General features: G+C 40.2%; 1 protein-coding gene across 3 annotated transcripts in view; it reads right to left on the bottom strand.

The window, feature by feature from the left end:
* AGO3 (argonaute RISC catalytic component 3) overlaps positions 1 to 11,110 on the bottom strand; it is a 129,996-nt gene that overhangs the window by 68,144 nt on the left and 50,742 nt on the right. Inside the window, exons 3-4 of one of the 3 annotated variants that reach the window (XM_017884481.1) lie at positions 9,003 to 9,094; positions 7,184 to 7,262 (exon numbers count right to left, since the gene is read on the bottom strand). The exons of 1 other annotated variant lie outside the window; for it this stretch is intronic. The gene's annotated coding sequence lies outside the window, so the exon portion shown is untranslated. Of the gene's footprint in view, positions 1 to 7,183; positions 7,263 to 9,002; positions 9,095 to 11,110 lie in introns of those variants that run through there. One more of the 3 variants, XM_017884483.1, reaches the window with a different exon arrangement.

Raw genomic sequence — 11,110 nt, 5'->3', positions numbered from 1 at the left:
CAGGTGCATGCCACCACATCTGGCTGATTTTGTATTTTAGTAGAGATGGAGTTTCACCATGTTGGCCAGGCTAGTCTTGAACTCCTGACCTCAAGTGATCCACCTGCCTTGGCTTCCCAAAGTGCTAGGATTACAGGCGTTTGAGTCACTGTGCCCGGCCCCTTTTGCTATTTCCTCACCCCCAACATTTTCTTTCTTTTTTTCTTTTTCTCTTCTTTTTTTTTTTTTTTTTTGAGATGGAGTCTTACTGTGTCGCCCAGGCTGGAGTACAGTGGTGCAATCTCGGCTCACTGCAACTTCTGCCTTCCCGGTTCAAGCGATTCTCCTGCCTCAGCCTCCCAAGTAGCTGGGATTACAGACATGCACCATCAAGCCCAGTTAATTTTTGTATGTTTAGTAGAGACAGGGTTAAGCCATGTTGACCAGGCTGGTCTGAAATGCCTGATCTCAAGTGATCCACCCGCCTTGACCTCCCAAAGTGCTGGGATTACAGATCTGAGCCACTAGGCCCAGCCCATATTTTTTTCTTTTTTCTTTTTTGAGGCAGAGTCTCACTCTGTTGCCTAGGCTGGAGTACAGAGGTGTGATCTCAGCTCACTGCAACCTCCGCCTCCTAGGTTCAGGCGATTCTCATGCCTCAATTCCAGTAGCTGGGATTACAGACGTGCACTACCACAACTGACCAATTTTTGTGTTTTTCGTAGAGATGGGGTTTTGCCATGCAGGCCAGGCTGGTCTCAAATTCCTGGTCTCATATGATCTAAAGGCCTCTGCCTCCCAAAGTGCTGGGATTACAGACATGAGCTACAATGTCTGGGTACAACATTGTTTTAATAATTCACACTGATACATATAGATCTGGTTCATTCATTTAACTGTTATGTAGTACACCACAGTATTATGTAACTATTTATGTGCTGTTTATTCATTCTACTACTGACAGGAATTTAAGCTGTTTCCAATTTTCTGCTATTACATATAATGTTTCAAGCACACATGCAAGATACCTCTTTATGGGTTTTAAGTTATGCAATTTCATCTTTACTTCATCTCTTCTAGTTGAGAACTGCTCTCCCGGGTAGTTGTGCCAAATGGTACTTCTACAAACAATGTGTGAGAGTTCCTTTTACTTCATCCTCACCAACATTTGGTATTTCATAAGATTTTTCTTTTCACCTTGCACTTTTGGCAGATGGTCTCCCTGTCGCCCAGGCTGGAGTGCAGTGGTGTAGTCTCGGCTCACTGCAAGCTCCACCTCCCGGGTTCATGCCATTCTCCTGCCTCAGCCTCCCGAGTAGCTGGGACTACAGGCACCTGCCACCATGCCCAGCTAATTTTTTGTATTTTTAGTAGAGATGGGGTTTCACCATGTCAGCCAGGATGGTCTTGATCTCCTGACCCTGTGATCCGCCCTGCTAGGCCTCCCAAAGTGCTGGGATTACAGGAGTGAGCCACCGCGCCCGGCCACAAAAATAAATTTTTTAACTGATGTGTCTAAGATCTCAGATTCGCCTGCCAGGAATCTTGCTTCTTAAGGGATGCAGTACAGAGCTATGTTAAAGGTATATGCACTGGAGTCAGAAGAATTGAACTTCTCCCCTTTAAATATAAACTATGTGACTTTCTGTCTCTAAACTTCAGTCGATGATACTATCTAACTTATACAATTGTGGTAGAATTTACATGCAATACTATAATAATAATTAATACAAAATGCTTAGTATTCTATCTGGTACATGAGAGGTAAATAACATCTTAAGGGAGATATAACTAACAAACATCAGATTCACTATGATGGTCTTTTTATTTTTTTGAGCCAGGGTCTTGTTCTGTCACCCAGGCTGGAGTACAATGGTGAGATCATGGCTCACTGGAACCTCCACCTCCTGGCTCAAGTGATTCTCCCACCTCAACCTCCTGAGTAGCCGGGATTACAAGCTCACTCCATCACGCCTGGCTAATTTTTGTATTTTTTGTAGAGACAGGGTTTCGCCATGTTGCCCAGGCTGGTCTCAAACTTCTGGACTCAAGCAATCCACCCACCTCAACCTGCCAAAAATGCTGGAATTGCCACTATGATGGTCTTAAAATCTGTGAATTACAATAATAAAATGCAAGTTGCAAATGGGCTGGCCTCAAAACAAGATAAAGAAATATTCCGCATTTCATCAAATCTAAGATGCCATTGATGGTAAGGTGCACCAGCATTTTATGTATTCTTTAAAAAGAAACCTGCCAATTGAGCTGTGACAAACCATCAATTGTAAGATATCTCCCAATTTCAGAGATGTTGAAATGTAAACAAACAATTTTGAATCTTAGATTGGTAAAATACAGTAAGTTTAATTCCACAGTTGAAAGTTAGGCTATTAAACGCCAATAGAACAATCATTCTCAAGACCAATCGCACAATTAGAGAGAATTGCGCTTATTTCCATTACCAATGTCACCTAGCTCCCATCTGTCATTTCCTGAGGGAAACATCCCTCAACCAGTGAGACTACAATGGATCCCTCCCTTTTATGCTTCCATTGCACTTGGTATTTTCCTTTACAGTACTTACTATAGTGCTCAATACCAGTCTTCTCCAGCTGATTTCAAGTTCAATAAAGGCTGTTTAGTTCAGTGCAGTATACCACGTACAAGGCTTCCAAAATCAAAATCACACAAAAGCAAAAAAGGAAATGTAACCAAGTAAGATCGTCAGTGCAATATTTCTCATTATTTTTCACAGCAGCATTTTATTGGCAATTAATAAATCCTTGTTGCAGCCTTTACGGAAAACAGTATGGAGGTTCCTCAAAACATTAAAAATAGAACTAGTATATGATCTAGCAATCCCACTTCAGGGACTACATGCAAAGTAAATAAAATCACTATTTCAAGGAGATATCTGCACTCCCACGTTCACTGCAGCATTATTCGCAATAGCCAAGATATGGAAACAACCTAAGTGACCACTGACAGACAAATGGATAAAAAGAATGTGGTATATACATAAAATGGAATATTATTTAGCCTTTAAAAGAAGGAAGTCTTGTCATCTGTGACAACATGGATGAACCTGGAGGATATTATGTTAAGTGAAATAAGCAAGACACAGAAAGACAAATACTGTATGATCTCACATGTGGAATCTAAGAAAGCTCAACTCACAGAAACAGAGGCTAGAATGGTAGTTACCCAGGGCTGAGGGCTGAGGCAAATGGTGAGATACTGGTCAAAGGGTATAAACTTTCAGTTACAAGATGAGTAAGTTCTGGAGACCTAATGTACTGCATGGTGACTATAATTATTATGTATACTTGAAATACGCTGAGAGTAAATTTCATGTTCTTATGTCTCTCACATACCTATGAGGTGATTGTTATATTAATTAGCTTGATTGCTGTAATCATTTCACAATGCATACGTATTATCAAAAATCACATTGTATACCTCAAATACATGTAACTTTTACTTGTTAATCATACCTGAATAAAGCTGGGGAAAAAATAAACCAACTTCAAATGTTAGGCTTTATTTCCATTTCATTAAGCTACCATAGGTTTTTTTTTTTTTTTTCTGAAACAAGAGTCTTGCCCTGTCCCCCAGGCTGGAGTGCAGTGGCAAGATCTTGGCTCACCGCAACCTCCACCTCCCAGGTTCAAGCGGTTCTCCTGCCTCAGCCTCCTGAGTAGCTGGGATTACAGGTGTGTGCCACCACGCCCAGCTGATTTTTGTATTTTTAGTAGAGATGGGGTTTCCCCATGTCGAGTTCAGGCTGGTCTCGAACTCCTGACCTCGTGATCCACCCGCCTCGGCCTTCTAAAGTGTTGGGATTACACGCATGAGCTAAAATACCCGGATCGTAGGTCTTTTTTTTATTTTTTTTTAATCAATCTTATTTTTTTGCCTCCCAGTGACACAACTTGTACTTTGCTCACATAAACATACTCTCATATTTTTCTTAAATCTTTTTGATCTATCTCTTCTCCCTAACCCAGCCACTGTATTCCATTTCTCTTTTCTTTTTCTTCCTAAAAGGAACCAAACTCTTGAAACTGGTGTGTATTTGTCCCATCTCTGTTTTATAATTTCACTTTATTTGTATGTACCCAGTATATACTTTTGCTCTAAGTTTATATAAGTAACAACATATCCTTTCGCTTTTTTTTTTTTTTGAAACAGAGTCTCACTGTGTCACCCAGGCTGGAGTGCAGTGGCACAATCTCAGCTCACTGCAACCTTGGTCTCCTGGGTTCAAGAAATTCTCCTGCCTCAGCCTCCCGAGTAGCTGGGATTGACAGGCATGTGTCACCATGCTAAGCTAATTTTTTTTTTTTTTTTTTTTTTGAGATAGAATCTTGCTCTGTCAGCCCAGGCTGGGAGTGGCAGTGGCATGGGATCTCAGCTCACTGCAACCTCTGCCTCCTTGGGTAACTGATTCTCTGCCTCAGCCTCTCCTCCGCCGAGTAGCTGGGATACTAGGTGCATGCCACCAACATCTGGCTGATTTTTGTATTTTTAGTAGAGATGAGGTTTTCACCATGTTGGCAGCTAAGTCTTGAACTCACCTGACCTCAAGTGATCCACCTGCCTTGGCTTCCCAAAGTGCTAGGATTACAGGCGTTTGAGTCACTGTGCCCGGCCCCCTTTTGCTATTTCCTCACCCCTCAACATTTTCTTTCTTTTTTCTTTTTACTCTTCTTTTTTTTTTTTTTTTTTTTTTTTGAGATGGAGTCTTAACGTGTCGCCCAGGCCCATGGATACACGTGGTGCAATTCGTCGGCTCACTGCAACTTCTGCTTCCCGGTTCAAGCATTCTCCTGCCGTCAGCCTCCAAAGTAGGCTGGGATTACAGTGACATGCACCATCCAAGCCCAGTTAATTTTGTATGTTTTAGTAGAGACAGGGTTAGCCATGTGTGACCAGGCTGGTCTGAAATGCCTGATCTCAAGTGATCCCACCCGCCTTGACCCTCCCCAAAGTGTGGGATTACAGACGTGAGCCACTAGGCCCAGCCATATTTTTTTCCTTTTTTCTTTTTGAGGCAGAGTCTCACTCTGTTGCCTAGGCTGTGAGTACAGAGGTGTGATCTCACTCACTGCAACCCATCCGCCTCCTAGGTTAGCGATTCTCATGCTCAATTCCAGTAGCTGGGATTACAGACGTGCACTAACCACAACTGACCAATTTTTTGTTTTTTCGTAGAGAATGGGGTTTTGCCATGCAGGCCAGGCTGGTCTCAAATCCTGGTCCTCATATGATCTAAAGGCCTCTGCCTCCCAAAGTGCTGGATTACAGACCATTGAGCTACAATGTCCTGGGTACAACATTGTTTTTAATATTCCACACTGATAGCATATAGATCATGTTCATTCATTTAACTTGTTATGTAGTACACAAGTATTATGTAACTATTTTATGTCTGTTTATTCATTCTACTACTGCAGGAATTAAGCTGCGTTTCCAATTTTCTGCTATTTACATATAATGTTTCAAGCACCACATGCAATGATACCTCTTTATGGGTTTTTAAGTTATGCAATTTCATCTTTACTTCATCTCTTCTAGTTGAGAACTGCTCTCCGGGTTTGTCCAAATGGTACTTCTACAAACAATGTGTGAGAGTTCCTTTTACTTCATCCTCACCAACATTTGGTATTTCCATAAGATTTTTTCTTTCACCTTGCACTTTTGGCAAATCATAAGGCTTTTTTTTTAACAAATCTGATGGGTACAAAATGGTAACACTGATTTCACTTGCAAGTTCTTGATTATAAATGAATGGGAATCTTTTCACGTGTTTACTGGCTATATGGGTTTCCTATTTTGAGAACTACCTACTTTTCAATTCATCTGTCCTTATATTTTGTAAAGTTCTCAGTTATATGAGCTACAAATTTTCTAATATTTTTAACTTTGTTTCTTTTGCATTACACAAGTTTTAAATTTTGGTCAAGTTTATCAGTATTTTCCTTTGCAGTTTATACTTTTTACTTTGTTTGGTGTTAGGAACATTCTCTCATTTTTATCCTAAAAGAATTTGGAAGATTTGGTTTTCATATTTGAGATTATAATTCACCTAGAAATAAATTTTGTGTCTAATGTTAGATGGATCTAATTTTTTAAAGTTAACTGTGTAAACACAATTTATTAAATATTCTACTCTTTCCCTACTGATCTGAAACACTACATCAGATATTTACAGTTTCCATAAACACATATATGGCTCGTTTCTAGACTCTGCTTCATTAATCTGCCTGTCCCTGCACTTGAAGTCATGTGGTATAACTGTTACAGTTTTATAGGAAGTAGTACAATTCCTGCTTTATTTTTCTTTAAAATTCTATTGGTTTTTCTTAGTCACTTATTATTCCATATAAATCTTAATAATACTATACCCTATTGGAATTTTTTTTTTTTTTTGAGACAGGGTCTCATTCTGTTGCCCAGGCTGGAGTTCAGTGATGAGAGCACAGTTCACTGCAGCCTCGACTTCTGGGCTCAAGCGATTCTCCCATCTGAACCTCTTGAGTAGCTGGGACTATAGTCACACACCTCCACACCTGGCGAATTTTTTGGTCTCTTTTTAGCGATGGGGTTTCACCATGTTGGTCAGAACTCCCAGGCTCAAGCAATCCTCCCACCTTGGCCTCCCAATGTCCTGGAAATACCGGCATACCCACCGTACCTGGCCCCCAACTGGAATTTCAATTAAAACTACATTTATAGATTGATTTGGGGAAAACTGACATTTTATAAAATTGAGTCTTCTCCATAAGGATAATGCGTTTCATTAAATTTTCTCTTAGATATTTCAATAAGGTTTTATAATATCTTAGAGACCTCAGAAATCGTTTATTCCTGAGTACCTCATTTTCAATCCAAACTCTTGATCTCATTATACTTGTTAAAGCTCAGCTAAGATATCACATACTACTACAAATATTTCTCTGATTTTTGAGGTTCATTTGGATGCTCCTCCTCCTATGATCTTGGATTTATTCATTCTTTGTTTAATATGACCAAAAGTTGTACTGGGCATGGAGAGTACACTGCTGAATAAATGACAATCCCTTCATGGAGCTTTCATTCTAATAGGAGAGACAGAACAATAAACACTCATAATTCAAGGTGATACATGCTATTATAGGGGAATTACACTGTGCTATGGGAATACAGAAGAGAAATACCTAACTCAGACTTGGGGGATGGCTGGATGGGGGGAGAAGGGTGTCAAACACTGCTTCTCAAGGAAGTAACATGTAGACTGAAACCTGTAAGAAGAACAGAAGTTAGCAAACACAATAGTGACTAAAAACCATAGTACTGATATCCTCGTCTCTTGATTTTATTGAAAAAGCTCTCATTGTTTAACTGTGAAATCATCTACTTTTTGTTTCTTTTTTTAGAGATGGGGTCTCACTCTGTTGCCCAGGCTGGAGTACAGTGGCTCAATTACTGCTTACTGCAGCCTCCAACTCCTGGGGCTCAGGCTATCCTCCTGCCTTAGCCTCCCAAGTAGTTGGGATTACAGGCGTGAGCCCCTCTGCCCAGTTCATTTATTTTTTGGGTATGTTTCCCCTCTTGGCTTCTTTGACATCATGTTTGGTGTCTCATATTGCCTTGTAATTATCATTACTTGCTCACTAGTTCTTTCTTTCTTAAATGCTAGTATTCCTCGATGGCTTTATCCTTCTCTTTCCTGTTTCAATCTAAATAATATTCCTAAAGAGTTTTTCCACTTCCATAGTTTCAAACATGGATTTACGTACTGAAGAGTCCCAACACTCTTACTTTCAGCTCCTACCTTATAGATTTTCATACCTAAATTTCTAACTATACACTAGATATGTCTGCCTATATGTTCCATAGAATCCTCAAGCTTTGGACATGTTAACATTGATACATGGTGTATACTGCCAACTAATCAGCCATAGTAGATCTACTTCCATATTCAGTTGACAGTACCACCATTCATACCTGCTAGAAAACTCAGTCACTACTCTGAATGTACATTGGAGAGTACGCCCTTCTTGGGAGATAGTTTATAATATGGCAGTCACTGTACCTTAAAGTTGCTTCAAGGGCTGAATAATCACAGAAAATTTCACACCAGGTGTGGAGAGTAGTTGTTCTTTTTATTTATTTGAGATGGGGCCTTGCTTTGTCACTGCTGGAGTGCAGTGGTACAATCATGGCTCAACACAGCCTTGATCTCCTGGGCTCAAGCCTTCCTCCCATCTCAGCCTCCCTAGCAGCTGGGACTACAAGCACGCACCACACCTGGCTAATTTTTTTCTTTTCTTTTTTTTTTTTTTGGTAGAGATCAGGTCTCACTATGTTGTTCAGCCTAATCTCAAACTCCTGATCTCAAGTGACTCTCCCGCTTTGGTCTCCCAAAATGCTGGGATTACAGGTGTAAGCCACCATGGCAGGTGTTGTTTTTAATGTGTTAACTTGCTAGGCTACCAGCTGCCATTTGTTTAATCAAACACTAATCTAGGTGTTGCTATGAAGGTATTTTGTAGATGTAATTAAAATCCATAATCCGTTGACTTTAAGTAAAAGAGATTATCCTGAATAATGTGGATGGGCCTAATTCAGTTAGGTGAAAGGTCTTAAAAGTAGGGCTGAAGCTTCCCTGAGAGCAAGAAATTCCACCTACAGATAACTGCTTCAGCCCATGCCTGAATTTCACCTGCCCTTTCTGACAGCGTGCCCCCAAAATTTCAGACTTGCCTATCTAGCTCCTACAATTGCATAAACCCTCTCTCTATACTTCCTACTGGTTCTGTTTCTCTAGCTGAACCTTGACTGATATGCCAGGCTTGTAGTTTATTCGCAAAAACAATTCCTTCAAAAATCCAGTAAAGCTCTGGTCTATTTTTTTCCAATCAGTTCCATGTACCAGTAACTACACCCAAAGTTTTTTTTTTCTGGACATGGTTCTTAAACCTATTTTTTCAGCTTAATCCTTCCTCTCCATCCCACATTAGACCATCACCATCTCTTACCTGAACTAGTGATTGAAAAGCCTCCTAACTGGCTTCTCAGATTAGTTTTTTCTCCTCTATCTATTCTCCACACTGCTGCCAGAGGTCTCTTTCTGGAAAACAAATATGATCATGTCACTATCCTTCTTAAAAACCTTTGAAGTCTCCCTATCTAAAGGACAGAGAGAAGTTTTTTCTATTTCACTGATTGGTTTTTATCTTTTCTTTCTTTCTATTCTCTTTCGCATTTAATTTTCTGTGATTTTTCTAACTTGAGAATGAATGCTCATGTCACTGATGCTTTTTTTCTTTTATAATAGGTATTTAAAGTTTTAAATTCTCTCTAAGCATTGCTTTAGCTGATCATACCAGTTCTATATGTATTGTATTCATTATCCTTCAGTTCAAACTTTTCTTCATGATTTCTTTAAACAAGGGGTTATTTAGAAATTATTTCTTTATTTTTTAATAGAGATGGGGGTCTCACTATGTTGCCCAGGCTGGTCTCAAACTCCTAGGCTCAAGTGATCCTCCCACCTTGGCCTCCCAAAGTGCTAGGATTACAGGTGTGAGCTACCACACCCGGCTTAGAAATTATTTCTTAATAATTTTCAAAGCTGGACTTCAAGTTCTAGTAGGAACATAACAGCAATTTAGTTCCAAATTTTCCCATCTTTCTCCGAGAACCGGTACAGAGCAACAAAGACAATGCTAAAAACAAAAAATACCATACGTCTTTAGTGAAACTAGGGGATAATAAAAACCTAAAAATGCCAAATTATAAGTAAATATGACCCAAAGTACTTGAGACTAAAAGAAGCCACATCTGAGCATGGGAGAATGACAAGAAGTATAAAGGAATCTGGTAGGGGAATAGCACATCTTTACTCCCAGAAAGAAAAGAACCTATCTCAAGTGGGAACTACAATGTTTAGAACTGAGATTAAAGGGGGGATTCTCAGAAGGAGGTAAGGAAAGGAGGTGTAGAAAGTGGCAGAACAATAAGTGGTTTGGAAGTGACAGATCTCAGAAAGGACCACTCTTTTATAAGTAAGGCATGCTCTTTTGTAATTTCTTCTTTTGAAGTAGTTTCAAACTCACAGAAAAGTTATAAGAATAGTACAAAGAACTTCTGTATATCTATCACAAATTCCTTTTTTTTTTTGAGACGGAGTCTTGCTGTCGTCCAGGCTGGAGTGCAGTGGCGCAATCTTGGCTCACTGCAAGCTCCGCCTCCCAGGTTCACGCCATTCTCCTGCCTCAGCCTCCCGTGTAGCTGGGACTACAGGCGCCTGCCACCGCACCCGGCTAATTTTTTGTATTTTTAGTAGAGACAGGGTTTCACCATGTTAGCCAGGATCCAGGATGGTCTCGATCTCCTGACCTTGTGATCCTCCCGTCTCGGCCTCCCAAAGTGCTGGGATTACAGGCGTGAGCCACCGCGCCCGGCCACAAATTCTTTAATTGTTAACATTTGAGGCAGGCAATTTAAAGGGTAGGAGGTATATCCCTTGGTAGCAGAAATAGGACCTGGGAACTCACGGCTGGTAGTTCATATTACTTAAACCCCTTAAGTTACTGAGAGGCATAGGAGATGTGGCTGTATTTTGAAGAAAGAATCCACCAGAACAATGGAGGAGAGAAGCCTTGAACACAGAAACATGGAAAACTATCTTGCTCCGAAGGTGTTCCTAACGTTCCTAAGACTTTCAAGTCCCTTCTAACAGATGGTTTGGGAAACTCATCTCATGCCAATATAAGCAACAAAAAAGTGGTTAAGTATCTATACAAAAATGCCATAGAAAAAAATGTAAAAAGGCACTGTGACATCTCTGACAAAGAAACTTCAACAAACAATATCATCACAAAGCAGAGAAAAATTAAAACCCTACTTGTTACTGGCATTGACAAATTCCTAATGCAGTTATGAAGAAAAAGTTCAGAGCAGAAATTTAGGAACTCAAAGAGGGGCTATCCGGTCAACGGGAGTTGCAGTGAAACAAGCATGGCAGAACTCAGAAAAGAAATGGAAGAAAAGGAATTTAAAGAATTAAAAAAATTTGCCGGGCACGGTGGCTCAAGCCTGTAATCCCAGCACTTTGGGAGGCCGAGACGGGCGGATCACGAGG

This window comes from Rhinopithecus bieti, unplaced genomic scaffold (assembly GCF_001698545.2).
Source record: "Rhinopithecus bieti isolate Rb0 unplaced genomic scaffold, ASM169854v2 scaffold_13029, whole genome shotgun sequence".
In the NCBI taxonomy this organism is placed as follows: domain Eukaryota; kingdom Metazoa; phylum Chordata; class Mammalia; order Primates; family Cercopithecidae; genus Rhinopithecus; species Rhinopithecus bieti.
The sequence above is the reverse complement of the archived record's forward strand: the minus strand, read 5'-3'. Positions and strand labels throughout refer to the sequence as shown.